Below are 19,116 nucleotides of genomic sequence, written 5' to 3' on the forward strand. Positions count from 1 at the left end.
CTTAGTTACTGTTGCTACGTCCGACAAACAAATGGTCAAACACGACCAGCGCGACAGATTGCCATGACGGAAAAAGGTATACCCGTGCGTGTCAGTGACCTTTTTTGGAGCAATACCTCCGCGATATCCTCCAGATTGAGGCAAAAAGGGTTACAGTATGCAGTGGAGGGATATATTATAATATAAAAATACGCAATGAAGAGACACGACTACGTCTCTATCGAGGCTAATGCTTACCGGTGTTCATACGCATCATTTGTGATTATGGCAAAGAACAAGGAAACAAGTGTTTAAAAGCAATGTAAGACACTTACTGTTGTGTTTTTGTGTGAAAGAAAATACTGTCTCTGAAAATAAAAGTGCTGTCAGCAATAATTTCTTATGTGTGTTTTTTCGCATAACACTATGACTAAAATTTTAAATGCTGCAACACATATGGGTCAACGTTATTCCCGATGCTGTAGTTTATTTGATCAGTCACAGTATATAATCAAGCTTAATTTGACTTTTCAACTACAATTAGGCAGATGAACTGAAAGCTTATACAATCTTTTAGCTAACTTAGGCCTAACGTTATATCATTGACAAAAGTATGTGGTGCATTTTCTTCCAAAAATGATTTTCTTTCTCAAATTCATGCTTCAAGTTGACAAAGCACAATAAACGAAATCACACAATAACTGTTTAACCAGACATAGCCTTAATTTGCATCTAAATAACTTTCATTGATTGTCTTTCATAATGCACTTACCACCATACTATTTATAAGGGGGACAACAGATCACAAAAATCGCGGTTGAGACCATAATATTTATTAGTGGGGCAACGGATCATAAAACTCGCGGTTCAGACAATATTATGTTTTTTGAGTTACAGATAGGAGTTTTTCAGATTAGAAAAACAAAACAAAAAAAACTTTAAGTAGCCATCGATACCACAGCCAGCAGACGTATTTATGCCTCGTAATGTTCGACACATTTAACTGGGATTGGGGCCGTCCACACTGTTTTATCCATTGTAGGCACCGCTCACGTTGTGTTTTCGGCTTTGGGAATGGAAAGAACACAACTCCTGCAGACAATCTCTCGGGGTATGTAGTGTCCGATTTACAAACGCCATGGGCGCCATAGACAGTGATGGGCGCATGCTTCACCATCTTGCTAATGTTTGTCGGACCTGCTCACATAGTAACGGTTGCTATGATGTGTGATTGGACAATGGCCGTTTTGGGGGAGGGGCCGGCGAAAGGTCAATTGGCTTTTAGCTTGCTTAGTTGGGGAAATTTAATTTAATATTCAACAATATTATTGATCTGCCTGCGTTGACACTATTATATGAGATCTGAGCTGAGCTGGACGATGACATCACGGTTTTCTCCAAAGTGGCTATATATATCCACATTTAAATTTATTTATTTATTTATTTATACAACAAAATGAATCACCACTGAACTGACTTAAGCTGGACTGTGAAGCTATTTTCTTCTGGAAACAAACTGTCTTGCATTACTTTCCTGTTATCTCTGTAAAGCTACTTTGAAACAATCTGTATTGTAAAAAGCACTGTATAAATAAAGGTGACTTGATATTTATTAAAAAGGTAGAAGGAACCTGAGCTTTTCTACTCCACTGAAGTGAAGACCGAGGTCACTACAGTTAAAATCTCTTGCTGATTTAATCCACCTTTAAACTATTAATGTCTATGAACAAATAGCCTATGTATTTTTATGTTTGTGTGCCTCAGCGTTTCTGAGTGAACACCGCTGGTTTACTCACTATTTTAAAGTGTACTGTCGATCACGTGATATGACGTCATGACGTGCAGCTGACGTTACCTGAAAAATCTGTCCAAGATGGCTACCCTCTTGAGCGACGTGTATCAAGAATGAAACAACTGTAAGTAAACCAAAACACTTCAAAACTACTTTGCTTGTTGTAATATTGTAAGAATATCATATTACACGTGATATTTGACTTAGACGAGGCTATTTTTAAGTTGGAAGCGCGGTGCCGCGGGCGCGATTGCCGTCAGTCCGCCTGCTAGTTACAGATAATATCCTGTGTACTGTTAATGTCGTGGCAGGGCAATAATGTTAACGTTAGTCAATAACTCTTTTCAGCAAGCGATAGTCCTTCTGTTTTTGAGTGTGTTGCTGCTGTTTGTGTTAAGCGCCCTGCTCTGGCAAGTTCAATGTGATGTTATCTACATGCTGATGCACCCAAATGAGCTAGTGGCTAACGTTAGCAGTTACGTTAACTTTTACTCAAACAAAGTTAAGGTTATGGACATAATAGTTACCGAATGAACTATGCAAGTTTTTATTAAACCCTTTACAAACGTCTTTTCATTATAGGTTTAAGTGGAAGGAGTGCAGTGAGCATCCCCAAAATCAAGGTGACTCAAATGTTAATTTAGTCTGTAACTATTTTTCACCATTTCTTTTATTTGGAGCCTAATTCATTAGCATCAATCAAACGTCTCTTAAAAATTAAATCTCTTGCTGTCTGTTTTTGTGTGCATGTGCAGACCTACATTGTCACCAGAGAGCAACTTTATCGGTAAGTTACATTCACTTGAAATTCTGTATCATTAATTTGTCATTAAAGAGGTTGATTGCATAATTTGACTGGTTTCATATTGATTGTTTTATCTGTGCAGGTGAAGGACTTCTTGGGGAAATGGCCGGCTCTTCGGATTGAATCACAGGTAAAACAGACTCACTTCTCTTTTCTGCCACTCTTCACACATATTTCACTGCCAAATTTTTAATATGTATCACATTCAAATGGAACAGCAAATGCCACTATTCACTGTGTGTAAGAACTATCACTTTGCATGTGACCATGTTGCTCAACAATGTATTTTAACGGAACATGTTGCATCACAAATGTGTTTTCTGTTGCAAATCGAGTATTAGTCTTTTTATATAATTATTTTTGTTTGTTTTTGTAGCTTTGTGCTGAGTTCCAACGCATCACAAACGTCAACATACGGAACCAGTTCTATGCTGTGCTTGACCAACACACACCTGCACTGGTGGCCTTGTATAGGCAGAAGGCGGCACGAACCGGTAAGATATCAGAGGCGCTGAGTGACATCTTAAAGACTTATGAACTGATATGTTTTGTCTCTTATGTTTACTGTGATGGCCAACTTATTCAAACTGAAAATTCACTTTTGAGGTTCTTGCAGATTGTGAATCCATTTAAACGCTTTTTAATTTCAAACTTTACAGGAACCCGTAAAGTGCCTCCATAATTCAGAGAACAACCCACACAAATACGATCCACAAACCGGGTAAGACTGCGTATTGTATACTGTAAATGTTAGTTTAATCTACCACTATATGGATTTGAAATACTAAAACTGAATTTCATTAATGATGCCTGCAACTTTTTCCCCCAGAATAAATTCATCACATAACCTGGCTGTGACCACTTATCTCTTCAAAGAATTAAGGACAACTTTTACAGACGTTGACCCTGAATGTGCAAAAGGTAATCTTAAAGATGTTGTAATCATTTTAATGTCCTCTGTTTTACTTAGTTTTATTGGCATTACATTTATTTATGATTTATTTAACAGGTTGCAAGACGTATTTTGAGACTTTGTGGAGGAAGTATTCTTTGGCTCAGCCTGAAAAGGCCAAGAAAAGAAACACTATGAAGAACACTGCAAAGAACCGTCAAAGAAAGAGACGGGTAAGTTAAGAAACTGGTTAAGCAGTTGTTGTTTTTTTCTTCTTCAGAATGTAACTGTCCTCCTCTCTGTGTTTTAGTGGTTAAATTACTGTCATGTTTTGCAGTTGCTGGAGACCATGTCCAGTGTTGTACAAACCCAACACATAAAGGGAACTGTGGAAGACTGCAACAATAGAACTGATGTCTGATGAAGATGCTATTGTTGATGGAAGGCCAGTGTGGATGCTGAGGTCTCCACCAAACAGAACCACAGAGTTATCTGCTCTCTGCCAGGTACTACAAACCAGACTAGAGGCTGACCCACGCTACGTCACACCACCAGTGCATCATGGCAGTTTGAAAAAATTAATATTTACATATATACACTTTAATTTCTATATTTATTTATTGATTTTAAATTGTTTTATATTGTATACTTTGTTCCTTTTTGATGTGCATGTTGCTGATCTCCACGTTTTGTATTTTATTCCTTTACACCTTTGTTAACATTTCTTTTTCCCCATTCATTTTAATGTATGTTTATAATGTTCATGTTATATTTGTTTTTGTTCCTTTAAATTTTCATCCCCTCAAATATTTTTGTTCCCCCATTCCTTTTTAATGCTTGTTTATAATGCTCTTTGTAATGTTTTATTTACCTTAATAAAAATGTCAGACTTTCTCATTGTTCTTTGTGTGTGTTTTTAAAATTATATTTGAATGTATTAAAATTGGGGTAAGGGGGGTTTAGTGTATACTGAGCAATATCTGCATAGCTGGCCTATAACCAATCAAATCACTGTGCGAAAAGGCCTAGGGTGGGTTATGTTCTAAAAGTAACCAATCAAATCACTTTCCTGGGTTTTCAATGTATCCTGTCCTCCAATAGTGGTCTGGGTAATGGGAGTGGTTTTAAAAGAAAAGGACCAATAGGGGGGAAGGCCAAAAGGTGCACAAAGGTGTGAAAATGTTCTCTTGAAAAAACCTTTGAGGGATTACTTGCCATGGCAACAAATGGCTGTAGCACGGGAGTATACGTCCACAACATACATCCGATTTGGTATCATTTCGGATGTATACGGATATATACAGACCCATGGAATTTGAGCTATCCGGCCAGTATACTCCCGGATTCTTCCGAATTCCAGCAGTGTATACAGGAGTATACTGGTCCGGATACACCTCTTTTCATGCAGTGTCTACTGCAGGATCTAGGAAAAATCTAATTGTTATTAAAACAGAAAATGTTGCTATTAGTAAACAAAAACAATTTCTAAATCTAGGTCTTCTAAACATTAGATCACTCACACCTAAGGCAGTTATTGTAAATGAAATAGTCACAGATAATAGCTTCAATGTACTTTGCCTTACTGAAACCTGGCTTAAACCAAATGATTATTTCGGTCTAAATGAGTCTACTCCATCTGGATACTCCTATAAGCATGAGCCCCGTCTGATTGGTCGTGTTGCAACAATCTATAGAGATATTCTCAATGTTACTCAGAAAACGGGTTATAAGTTTATTTCGTTTGAAGTACTTGTACTAAATGTTACGCTCTTAGATGTTAGAAAAAATCCCAATTATCTCTAGCCTTGGCTACTGTATATTGACCGCCTGGGCCTTACGCTGATTTCCTAAAAGAGTTTGCAGATTTTCTCTCAGATCTATTGGTCAATGTCGATAAAGCATTAATTGTTGGAGATTTTAACATACACGTAGATAATCCAAATGATGTGTTAGGGGCTGCGTTTACAGATTTATTAAATTCCTTTGGGGTCAAGCAAAACGTCACCGGACCAACTCATTGTCTTAACCCTCTGAGGTCGGCAAACGTGCCGGCGCATTTTGCTGGATTTTCTTCACATTGTAGCACTATAAACTTAAATTACTCCGTCATTTATGGTCATACAGAAAAAAGAAATATAAAAAAAGAATCTGTGATATTTTTACTTTTGTATGTGTCCACTTACAATCAAATCAAAACATTGTGCTTTTGTAAAATAAAGAAAATAAACAGGGTGTGCGTTCTGCCTCTCCGTCGCGGTGAACTTTTTTTTCTTGAGCACGTCTATAAACTGAAACAAAACTCAGCGAATACTTGTCACACATTTATGAGCCATATACCTTTATAAACATTTAAGTGTGTACTTTTAAATGATCGGATTCAAACTGAAAACAAATATTCTCCGTTTAAGTAATTTGTATAAAACCAACAAGATGTCCAGCTTCTCAAACGCTTCCTAATTATTTTTAATTTGAACACGCCTACTCGCGCAAAAGACATTCACATGCAAATCTCCACATGGAACGCGAACGCGCTCGTTACCTCAGAAACAAAACACCAAAACACTTCACAAGTCTCTGCTTTTCGCCGAGTTTGAAAGACACGCCGTGAGCTTACATTGGATTTAGGCTACCTCAGAAGAAGAAGAACGCGATTTGAAGACAAGAAAGATGTAAGGTAAGAAATTCTTACATATTAGTTTGTTATTGTTGCATAAATTTCACATTGCAGTTGAACTGTTGCTAGATATATGGTGAATATTATAATATTTAGACCCGTGTTTACTGTTACTGTGTTTGTGGATATCTGCTCAAATGTATATGTATATGGTAACCATAATGTTTTATATTTGAGCGCGATCGCGTTTGAATGTATCATATTTTGGATCACGATCGCGTTTGAAAAGCACCAAACGGCTTCATGTTTTTACTATTATCTCATTTCATATCATCATAACGAATGGAAACATTTGAAGTAACATGATAATCAATATATTTTTCTCTAGCTTAGTTGTTACTGAAATATTTTGGAAGATTTACAAGCTGCTATAGGTTAATGTTATTATTATTTTACTTTATGCAGCACTGCGCATAGCCTATGCCTAGAAGGCACAACAAACCTGGTGTTCATTATATTATATATTGTTGGAAACATTTATGTGTGTGTGTATTCTGTGAATTTTAAAAAGCAATTTTAACCAGAAAAATCTAATATTTATTCCCAAAATAGTGCAGGCCTTTCTCTTGATATCAGTATGTTCACTTTTTTTTTTTCTTTCAGGGCCCAGATGCCACTCCTGCTGACTTCAACATGCACATGAGTCTCTGTACATGAACATGGTAAAGTGAAAATCAAACACCTTAGAAATGAAAGGCATGTACAATGTTTTTAGGAATGGCCCAATGGTCTCTGTCTTTGGATAATTGTTTTCAATGAGTGCTTTTTTGTCATTTGTTGTGTATCTTTGGATTATGTTGTGTTGTAAATAAATCCCAAAAATCTAAAAGAATGATCTCAGAATGAAATAAATCTCAGAATGATAGGGCCTGATAGCTCCTAATAGGGCCGTTAGGGGAGGGTCTTTGTCTTTCTCAGGTGTGAAAAGCTTACATATTACACACAAAACACGTCGTAAAATTTTTAAATCAATATATTGTCTTATCTGAATGAGCAGTCAGGGTGATTTTCACAAAGTTTCAGAGCAAATATTATAGGCTACGTCATACAATTTTCAAAAGTCTTGTGAAGAAATAATCAGTATAGGTTTCATGACCTTATTTCAGTGAGAATTTTTTTTTGTATTTTCACAAACCACGCATAAATGTCATTATCTCAAAACAACAAACTTTTACACACATGCTGCTGATATATTATTGTAGCAGAGTTTGTGCTGAATACAGTGTAATTAGACTTTAGCTATGAAAATGTCACAAGTAACAGAAATAAGCACAAATGTCAGAGCATGTCAGAACACCTCCAGGGCCCAGAAAACAGCTCAGATACCAGAGGGTTAATCATACACTCGATTTAATTATATCATATGGAACCGATCCAACCGATATAGATATCATTCCACAAAGTGATGATGTCACTGACCATTATATGGTAGCTTGCATATTACATACTGCTGAAATATGTCATGCGGCGCCGCATTATCGACCAGGCAGAACAATCCTTCCATCCACCATAGATAATTTCTCAAATTGCTTATCTAATCTGTCTCAGCTGCTGCCTGAACCCAAACAAACAGATGAATTAGAAGAACTAACTAGCACTATGAGCACCATTCTCTCTGGAACACTGGATATTGTTGCACCAATTTGATTAAAAAACGTCAGAGAGAAAATTAAAGCACCATGGTACAACAATACTACGCGTGTTCTAAAGAGAGAAACCCGTAATTTAGAGCGTAAATGGAAACAAACTAATTTAGAGGTCTTTAGAATGGCGTGGAAAGACAGTATGTCACGTTATAAAAAGGCCCTAAAAGCGGCCAGGGCTGAGCACCTCCGCAAACTAATAGAAAATAACCAAAATAATCCAAGGTTTTTATTTAACACCATGGCTAGAATAACAAATAAACAGACATCACCAGAACAAAATATCCCGTTACAGTTTAGTAGTAATGATTTCATGAACTTCTTCACTGAGAAAATAGAAAACATCAGAACCACAATTGTAAACGTTCAATCTTCAATCGCGCCTTATTATTCAGCCTCAATTATCACCCCGCAAGAACAATTACAGTGCTTTACAACTATAGAAAAAAAGAGTTAAATAAACTTATCATTTCATCTAAAACAACAACATGTTTATTAGATCCTATACCAACTAAACTATTGAAAGAAGTGTTACCTGTAGTGGAAGAGCCTCTCCTCAATATGATTAACTCGTCTTTATCTTTAGGTCATGTTCCAAGAACATTTAAACTGGCAGTTATAAAACCTCTCATTAAGAAACCACAATTAGATCATAATAATCTAGCAAATTATAGACCCATTTCAAATCTTCCATTTATGTCTAAAATACTAGAAAAAGTTGTGTCCGCTCAACTGGGCTCTTTCTTGCAAGAAAATGACATCTATGAAAAGTTTCAGTCTGGATTCAGGCCGCACCATAGCACTGAAACTGCGCTCGTTAAAATCACAAATGATTTTACTTTTAGCTCCTGACCAAGGCTGTATCTCAATACTAGTTTTACTTGATCTTAGTGCTGCGTTCGATACTATAGATCATACAATACTCTAGATCGACTACAAAATTATACTGGTGTTCAAGGACAAGCATTAACCCCCTGAGGTCGGCTGTCGCGCCGGCGCGATAGGCTCGTTTTTTTCCGTATGAGTGCAAAAAAAAATAAAAAAAAAAATAATATTTTTTATCTTATATGCTTGTGTTATACATCAATCGATCCTGTTTAGTGTGTATTTTTTTTTGTGTATGCTCATAATAAAAACAAAGTGTTGTGCTTTTTGCCAAATAAAGAAAAATAAACATGATGCGAGTTCTGCCTACTCTCCGTCAGTGAAGTCAATTCTGAAACGCGTCCGAAAATGAACTGTAACTCAGCGAATACTCAGTCAAACAGGCATACAGTCACACAGGCATGAAGCTTGAATTTTCTTCTTTTAAATGAAGTAATTTTTATGAAAAACAAATATTCACAGTTTATGTAATATGTATGCAAAGAGAGAGATGTCAGTCGTTCTCATCTCAGCTAATTAAGTTTTAATGTGCTCCACCCACGGAGAGCGCGCGCTATTCAAACGCAAATGTGAGGCGATCCAAACAAACCTGTGAAACGCCCACATCAGCTGGATAACACACCGCGAGTTCACTTTCAGACTTATGTACTTTACGATGCTGTGAGGAATAATACTATCTTGATAATAATCCTGCAAAAATTTAGCTCAGAAGTTCTGGAAGTATCATTTCGAGGAGCAAACGGATCCCGCTGAGGAATTAGGTCAGTTCTGTTTGCTTTGTTCTAATCTGAATGAATGAACGCACAGATGCGTGCTGTTGTGGAGCTACTACAGCTGGCAAAAATACTGTTTAAATAATATGAATCGCGTTTGAATGAATGAACGCACAGATGCCCGCTGTTGTGGAGCTACTACAGCTGGCAAAAATACTGTTTAAATAATATGAATCGCGTTTGAATGAATGAACGCAAAGATGCGTGCTGTTGTGGAGCTACTACAGCTGGCAAAAATACTGTTTAAATAATATGAATCGCGTTTGAATGAATGAACGCAAAGATGCGTGCTGTTGTGGAGCTACTACAGCTGGCAAAAATACTGTTTAAATATGAATTGCGTTTCTGTGTATGAATGAATGAACGAACGAACGCACAGATGCGTGCTGTTGTGGAGCTACTACAGCTGGCAAAAATACTGTTTAAATATGAATTGCGTTTCTGTGTATGAATGAATGAACGAACGAATGCACAGATGCGCGCTGTTGTGGAGCTACTACAGCTGGCAAAAATACTGTTTTAATATGAATCGCGAATACAAAGAAAGATTACACTGGAAATATTGTTACAATTTTAAATGTTGTTGTAATTGTATAACCTTAATTGTATATAAAAAAAAAATATATATATATATATATAAGGAAAGATGTAAACAAAATCTTAAAAGGTCATTATAAGCCTTCTCTTTAAATAATTTTATTATGCTTTATTAGTGACACATTTGGGAAGAGAATATATTCCAAATCTGAAAATACAGTATGAGAACAATTAACTGCACAATTACTAGAAATGTTTACCTTGAATATTGTACAATTTGCAAGCAAAATTTGTGGAAAAAAACAACAAACCAGTTATATATTGTCCTTGCATTTTTGTGGCTCATTCACACACCTGAATGAAAGGCTCATTACGTATGCAGCCTCATTATGCGGGCCCCATTGACTCCACAGGTGTGAATCACGCCCACCCGCATATGGCCTTTCCAAACAAAAAGTGTTTTACAAGATTTAAATCAATGTATTGTGTTATGTGAATGATTAGGCAGTATGATTTTCACATAATTTTGAAGAAAAAATTCTAGGCAACGTCATCCATTTGTCAAAAGTCTTATTTACATATATTTAGAATGTGTTTTATGGCCTTATTTCAGAAACTTTAGTTTTTTGTTTTTGAAAAAACCATGCATAAACATTATTCTATCAAAAATACAAACATGTACATGCAAGTTGTTCATATATTATGGTAGCCCTGTTTGTGCTAAATAGAGTGAATTTACACCTTTGCCATTAATATGTTTATAAGCAACTGAAAAAAGCACAAATGTCAGGGCATGTCAGAACATCTCAAGGACCCCAAAAACCCCTCAGACCCCAGAGGGTTAAGCTGGTTCAGATCATACTTATCAGACCGCTACCATTTTGTCTATTTGAATGGAGAAAAATCGATCATAACTTCAGTAAACTATGGAGTGCCGCAGGGATCTGTGTTGGGCCTTCTCTTATTCTCAATATATATGATGCCACTTGGAAATATTATAAGGAAACATGGAATTAGTTTCCATTGTTATGCTGATGACACTCAAATCTATATTTCATCACGGCCGGATGAAAACGCTAAATTATCCAAATTGACAGAGTGTGTTAAAGATATAAAAGATTGGATGATGCGTAATTTTCTTTTATTAAATCTAGACAAGACAGAGGTAATACTTATCAGTTCAAAAAAACGCCCACAAAACCTCTTACAATACAACTTTAACACCGTAGGATGTCCTGTTACTTTATCCTCTACAGTAAAAGACCTGAGTGTTATACTCGACTGTAACCTGTCTTTTGAAAATCATATTTTCATATGTTACAAAAACAGCCTTTTTCCACCTTAGAAACAATGGTAAGCTATGTAATATCCTATCAGTTTCTGATGCAGAAAAGCTAGTTCATGCATTCATGACCTCGAGACTAGATTACTGTAATGCTTTATTAGCTGGTTGTCCTGCATCCTCAATAAACAAGCTACAGTTAGTCCAAAATGCAGCCACTAGAGTTCTTACTAGATCAAGAAAATATGATCATATAACACCGATTTTATCATCACTGCATTGGTTACCTATAAAGTTCCGTATTATTTACAAGGTATTGCTACTGACTTATAAAGCCCTAAACGGCTTAGCTCCAGTCTATTTAACGGATCTTCTATCACCCTATAATCCATCGCGCTCTTTAAAGCTCCAATCTGTAAGAATTTTGTAATAAAATTTCCAAAAATAACTTGCACAGTGTGATATATTTCCTCCAGTTGTGTACTTACAATATCTCAAAAGTCTCCAAAGATTTTTTATTTCAGAGAAATTCCGATTTTAAATAACTGGCCGTCCCGGAAAAGAAATGTCGCGCCTCAGTGACGCAATGTCCGCTCTAATCCTTTTTTCCGGTGTGGACCATGTGATAGGATATTCCACCACACCGGATTTTTTTTTTTTTTTTTTTTTACAACAACTTTATTGAGTTTTTTTTCTTATCACCATAAACAATAAAGACGTCTGACAAAGAATAAAAAAAAGAATAAAATAAAAAATATGACCCACCACACCGGAATATCGCATGGTCAAATGCGGAAGTGGTGGTTATAGCGTTATAGCCATAGACTGTATGGTTATAGCTGTTATGGATCACGAACTCTTTATTGAAGTGCCAACAAAACGAAAGCGTCCATATTCGGATACACGCGGAGTCGCGGACTGTGTGACAAACGGAGGAATAAAACCTGGATAAATATCGGCAGGCGTTTTCGAGATGGAGAGAGCTGCGCGACAATCTTGGACTTGACAGAGACGATCTGCTCTCGCGAGTGTATTGTAGACAGGTAAGACATGCAACTGTCAATAATAGCACTTATAAACAAAGTTATATTGCTCTTTGTACTTTGGTAAGGCTTTTTATCACGTGTGGTGACCGAGATTATGGCAGTACAATTAAATACAATCGGATATGATGTTAAAAAAATATATTTAGTCATTACTTGCAAATGTTCGTTCAAATTTACTTTTAGATATTGGTTTGAACACGTTAAACAACACGGCATTAACCATAAAAACGTAAAACTGCACAACATTAACCAAACAAATCATTTGACAAATAGCTGTATGTTGTAACGGGATAATATAGCATAACATTTCACGTTCCTTGCAGTTCATTAATTATGATGACATAAAATAATACGATCAGACATACAGGTAATACAAAAACGAATTTAAATTACCCCATCCGTGATCATGATTCATTAATTCCATGTGGATATATCGCTAGATTGTGAAAACATTAAAAACGACATCTCCCATCGTCACCTCCTTCATAGCGTCATCAAGCTTCGCCTTTGTTATTGTTGGAAACTGCGCCCTCTTGTGGTCAAATACCAAAGTCACATACTGGAGCTTTAAGATCAATAAATTCAAGGCTTTTGGTCATACCTAGTGTAAAAACAATTATTGCATCACAAGTGTATTGTGATTGTCAAAACATTTTAGTAACTAAACTGAATTTTATTAGGTTTAGTGACAACATGTTACAATGTTTACATGGTTCAATTTCTGGTAAGCTGCGCTTTTTTATTATTTCAATTCAATTATTGTGATTTGATTTAATATTGACTCATTTGGACAAATATTAGGTAGGCTACTACACAAGATAGGCATTCATTTTTCTCAAGAAAAAAACAACTCACCTAATGCTGTAAACATACAGAGAGCCCTATCAGCTGGCAGTATTATTTAAGGTAAAAAATAACACAAATTAAATAGGAATGCGTTTTTTTATTATACATTTTTTTTATATTTTATATATTTATATATTTATATAATAAATATGCAATATAGTACACATATTTAGCAAAATACTCTCTATAGCTTTTTTTCTAGCCAACTAACGTGCTATAGCCTATATTATTATGGTCATTAAATGGCTTTCCTGAGGTAAATGTTGTGTGACATAATTGTTCTCCAGCTGTTTTATTGACCCCTTTGTTTGATTGATTGGTCGATATTATGTATGAGGAATATACATTTCGGTAAGTTGTACTGTATCTTTCAACAGTGTTCATTTGTGTTTTAATGTTATTTACTATCAGCTAGAGATGATCGGATCACGTGCCGCTAGGGATCTGTCGCGTCACATTTACAAGCGCCAAAACGGTATTTATTGTCTGAATTTCGTAATGAAAGTGACAGAATCTGAGAGCTGCGATTTTTTTAAATATCATAAGTAACCTGCTCTGTCTAGTCTGTCGGTCTCCGTGTCCTCTTTGCTTCGCGATTTTTCTGTGCGTGAGAAAATGGATGTGTGGCGTGAGAGAGTGTGAAAAGTGTCAATTGTGTGTGTCTCACGGTGAATGCGTGAGAGTTGGCAGCTATGCCTAGGATATCCAGATCAACCAAAGGAGGGAGATCATTTTCACATTTAGCTCCAAAACTCTGGAATAGCCTTCCTGATACTGTTCGTTACTCAGACTCGCTCTCCCAGTTTAAAACTAGATTAAAGACGCATCTTTTCGGCCAGGCATTCATATAATATTTTTAATCTTACAGTTCAAACTACAATCCGGCCTCTAGTTCATAAATGCCAGAGGAGAACTGGCCCCCGACTGAGCCTGGGTTCTCCCAAGGTTTTTTTTTTTTTCTCCATTAGGTCACCTGATGGAGTTTTAAGACACCATTAGGTCACTTGATGGAGTTTTTCGGTTCCTTGCCACTGTTGCCTTTGGCTTGCTCAGTTGGGGATATTTTGGGGATATTTTATTTTATTTTATCAATCAATAAATTCCACTAGAAACAAACCTTGTTGTATTATTTTAATTTAATACTGTGAAGCTGCTTTGATACAATCTGTATTGTGAAAAGCGCTATACAAATATACTTGACTTGACTTGACTTGACTTGACTTGACTTGACTTGACTTGACTTGACTTGACTTGACTTGACTTGACTTGACTTGACTTCTTGAGAATGAAAATGGAACTTAACTGAGCTGGATAATGACACTAATTTTGCAACATTGACACTATTATTGAACTAAACTGAATCAACATTGAACTGATATGAGCTGAATAATGAAACTATTGACTGTAAAGCTGCTTTTAGCTGAATTGAACTCGTTTCACAATTGATGGACTTTGCAAAAAAGGTACTGAACTGAACTGAAACAGCATTGAACTAAATTGACCTGAAAAATTACTATTGTCTTCTGTAGAGATGCTTTACAGCTTAAATTGAAATTGTTTCATAATTGATGAATTTTACAACATTAACTCTTATTGTCTTTATTATACTTTATTGTGCTCTCCTGCTTTATTAATGTAAAGCTGCGTTGAAACCATATGCATTGTATAAAGAGATTAACCAATGTGAAATTTCTGCACTGATACCGCTAGCCGATTATTCAGAATGATATCGGCCAATGACGATAGTTTGTTTTCCTTATGGAAATAAAATCTCTCCCAAATAATGCTGCAAACTATACAGGGAACCCTCTCATTTGGTACACTATAATATTGGATGCAATTAACAACAGAGGTAGGCCTATTATTTTTAACTCCCATTAATTTTCAGATATAATAATTACATCCAAATAAAAACTGATATGTTTGTATACAACTCAGTTGTACATATAAGGTAGTTTTCATAAGCACTTGTCTTCATGGCAAATTTATTCAAACATAAATGTATAATTAACAGTAAATAAGCTCTTCTTTAGTTTTTTTATAGCTAACTAACGAACTGTGAAAACTGCATAACTTTCCTGAGGTAAATGCAACGTCAAGTGACGTTGTTCACAAGCTGTTTTATTGACATATTTCTGCGGTTGAAACACAGATTGAGAGATTACATGAGTCATGATACGGATTTCAGTAAGTTCTGTATCTTTCAACATACATTCTGATATTCATGCATGTTTTTATAGATATAACTTGTATTAAAGTGGAAGGAAAGGCCGCGCTGCTGCTTGAACTGAGGCGCTACAGCGATCTGTCACATCACATTTAAGAGCGTCAAAACGCTATTTGTTGTTAGAATTTCGTGATAAAATGGACAGAATTTGAAAGATGAGGCTTTATTTCTTCTTAGAAGTAACAAAGCACAGAGCTATTTGCGATTATTGGATGAGATGTGCTACAAATAATGTTTAGTAGGAAAAACTGTAGACCTGGCAACCCTGGCTTGAACTAGGTTCAAATAGAACCTGCTGGTATGTAGCTGTTTTTAACTGTTATTGCGTTATTTTCGCATTAACTTGCCCTAAATTCAACATGATAGATTTTCTTCACACACAGTGTGAGTTGCTGTCGAACATGTTTTTCCACACCCTTTTGATTGACAGGATATAATCGACACTGGTCATCGGCTGTTTTTAAACAATGGCCGATAGTGAAAAATATAGCTTTTATCGGCCGATACATCGATGCATCTCTAGTATAAAGCACTACTATATAAATAAATGTTATTTGACTTAAATCGTATGACAATGTAAAAAAAAAAATACTTTAGTCATTCATTTCAACCATTCACTACCATCTACCAATGTCTGGTTTACTATCTCTGTGGGGACTCTCCATAGACTTAATGGTTTTTATACTGTACAAACTATCTCCTTACACTAACCCTACCCCTAAACCTACCCATCACAGAAAACTTTCTGAATTTTTACATTTCCAAAAAAACTCATTCTGTATGATTTATAAGCTTATTTACCCATGGGGACCTCAATTTAGGTCCCCACTGTGACACGAGTCCCCATGAGTCTGTGTGCATTCAGGTTGAAGTCCCCACCGGGATAGAAAAACATGAACACACACACACACACACACACACACACACACACACACACACACACACACACACACACACACACACACACACACGCACACACACACACACACACACACACACACGCGCGCACACACACACACACACACAAACAAACACAAAGGGTGTGTGTGACAGACACTGTTTGATGCACTGTAGGTGGTACAGGCAGAGACGTTGCAAGCCAGGGAAGAATATGTATATGTGTGTGTGTGACTGTGGAAAAGGGGTCTAAATATAGTCGCAGCTACAGCTGTAGCCTGTGATATAAGGGAGAATGTTCTATGGGTTCAGTCAAACAGTGATACTGGGCTTAGTTTTAGACTGATGCCATTCATACAGACCTGCTTTACATCTTACAGTGGCTATTTCTTCATTCTGAGCCCTAATGTGTGTGAATAGATAAAAGACCCATGCCATGTCACAATGTAACTTACAGTGCATTCTGAAATAATTCAGAATTTGCTATGCATACAGTACTTATGATAAGGGCTGTTATTAAGCAGGGAAAGATTTCCGAGATCCACGGCCATGGGGGGCCCACAACGATTTCAGGTGATTTACATTTCCCAGACATCTACTTGCATATTACACTATTCATTAAAGTATAATTTTTTATTCACACACCTCAGAGATCATTCTCATTTATTCACACACCTCAGTGAAGTGTTTATTTATTCACACTTTTCATTGATTCATTCATTTATTCTGAGGAGGCAAATTACACTGGCAACCCAAGACATAAAGTTTCATCACTTTGTATACATTAGTCATTGTAGACTTGATTGAAAAGTCACTAAACTATAAAACAAAAACATCCTCTTTGACAGTAAAGAGTGAAAAGCTGTATTTATAAACAAACAAAAACCAATTCTAAATATTGTTATGTAAATATTTGTATGTATAACACTTAAGCAAATACACTACATGGATCACAATGAATCAATATAGATAACGCAGAGAAAACATGCACTCAATGTATACGCAAAAAGAGCATAAGAGCCCTTAAAAACAGATACACTGAATTATTAGGGAGAAACAATGAACGAATAAACGCCCCAGTCAGTGTATTATTCTGCCATTATTCTGCCTGTTTGTAAGAAAAAAAGCGAAAGGAGCACAATGAAAGAGCAGAGGTTTTGTAATACCAGCTTAGGAAAATTATTCCTTATATCCTTATACCAATTGTTAAAAAATCCAAGCATTGGTGTAATTAATGTATGATGTCAGACTTCATTGCGAGAATCACTCTGGGGTTATAAAGTGCGCTAAAGCGACTCCCAGCTGCCACCACTCAAGCCTCTTCTTCTAACTCCTGACATTTGGTAGATGGAACCCATTCACCACTAACAGCCGCACCTACCAACCAATCACTTCCTGCTGCTAGTAACCCTCCGTGATGAGTCTCCCAGCTCCCATGGCAATAGCCAATCAAATCTCACACAAATAAGGCCACATCCTGAAAGAAGTCATTATAGCTTGAAGAGCTGTTGGTCTCAAAAATCCTGTTCAGGATCCCAGTGTCAGGAATCAGAACAACACAAACAGGTAAAGTTTGCAAGGAAGTTTATTTGCACAAAGGAACAGTCACGGCAGGTAAGTTGACGAGTAGTGGACTAATCTGGGTGAGTCAATGGATGAGATGGAACTGACAAAATCTCTTATCTGTTACAGGTTGTAGATGAACGGAAGAAGTCAGACAGTCTGAATCAGGTGGGCAGATGAAGACAGAAGATCCGGTGGACAGGCTGAGTAATCCGAAGATGCAGGTGAGTATACAAAGCAGGTAAGTGGTAATGTCTTCGTCTCAGTTTGAGAATGTCGATGTTGAATCAACGAGACCTGACAACTGAATGAGGGAACTGGTGGTGTATTTAAACAGTGAGTGAAGTGACAGGAGATTGGCGACAGGTGATGATGACAGGTGCAGATGATCAGAACTCAGGGGATGTAGAACGAGTGGGCGGAGTGTAGAGGTCTGGCGCTGACGCTGATGTATCCGTGACACCCAGACTAGGGCTGCACGATATGAGGAAAAGCTGCAATGTGCGATAACATTGTTTAATATTGCGATGACGATATGACTTGTGATAAATATTCAAATGTGAATGTTAGCTATACTGTTCCCATGTCTTAGTGCTTTAATAGGTTCTTTGCGTGATAGGTCAAACGTTTATTACCTGCCTGGTTCAGATTACACGATTTTAGCGCGATTTTGGCACGATCCGTTTGACGTAGGGTGTCGTGGGGATTCGTAAACGACAACGGGCATCGGGACGCAAGATTCGATCGTTTCATCTCGTATAGTGTGTCATAGTGGACGACAACCTACGTCGCATCTGCGATGCTTCACGACATCACGACAGAAAGACTAGTATGTTTAATTTTTTAACGGTCCTCCACGACAGGTTGAGTATGTAAGCGAGAGTGAGTGAGAGTGCGAGCAACAGTGAGTGTGTGTGTGTGTGTGTGTGTGTGTGTGTGCGTGCGTGTGCGTGCCAGTGAGCGAGTGTGTGTGTGTGCGCGTGAGTGAGTGAGGCTCAGGCTGTCTGTTGCGATGTGTTCATCGCGCGAGTTCATATCGCGATGACGATGAAAATTCGATGTATCGTTCAGCCCTAACCCAGACAGTACAGAGAAAAAGAACTTCAAACTTCAATAGAAGAAAACGTAATGACCAAACACAGATGGTTTTAATGAAAAGCAATGTAAATCCCTTACCATCATACCTTACCTATATAATAGGTAGGTCAAATAGCATGCAAAACGAGAATGTAATCATGAGTTTTCAAGACAAATTCTTATGTGTCAGACAAGTGG

General features: G+C 36.9%; 1 protein-coding gene and 1 long non-coding RNA gene across 3 annotated transcripts in view; one reads left to right on the plus strand and one right to left on the minus strand.

Annotated features, from left to right (window-relative positions):
* prkcaa (protein kinase C, alpha, a) overlaps positions 1–19,116 on the minus strand; it is a 253,891-nt gene that overhangs the window by 139,948 nt on the left and 94,827 nt on the right. The window lies entirely within an intron of this gene.
* On the plus strand, positions 3,402–3,905 carry LOC308699980. Its single transcript, XR_014031254.1, has 3 exons — positions 3,402–3,497; positions 3,586–3,701; positions 3,806–3,905. It is a non-coding gene; the product is annotated as an uncharacterized lncRNA (long non-coding RNA).

The sequence above is a fragment of the Scardinius erythrophthalmus genome (genome assembly GCF_964197995.2).
Source record: "Scardinius erythrophthalmus genome assembly, chromosome: 12".
In the NCBI taxonomy this organism is placed as follows: domain Eukaryota; kingdom Metazoa; phylum Chordata; class Actinopteri; order Cypriniformes; family Leuciscidae; genus Scardinius; species Scardinius erythrophthalmus.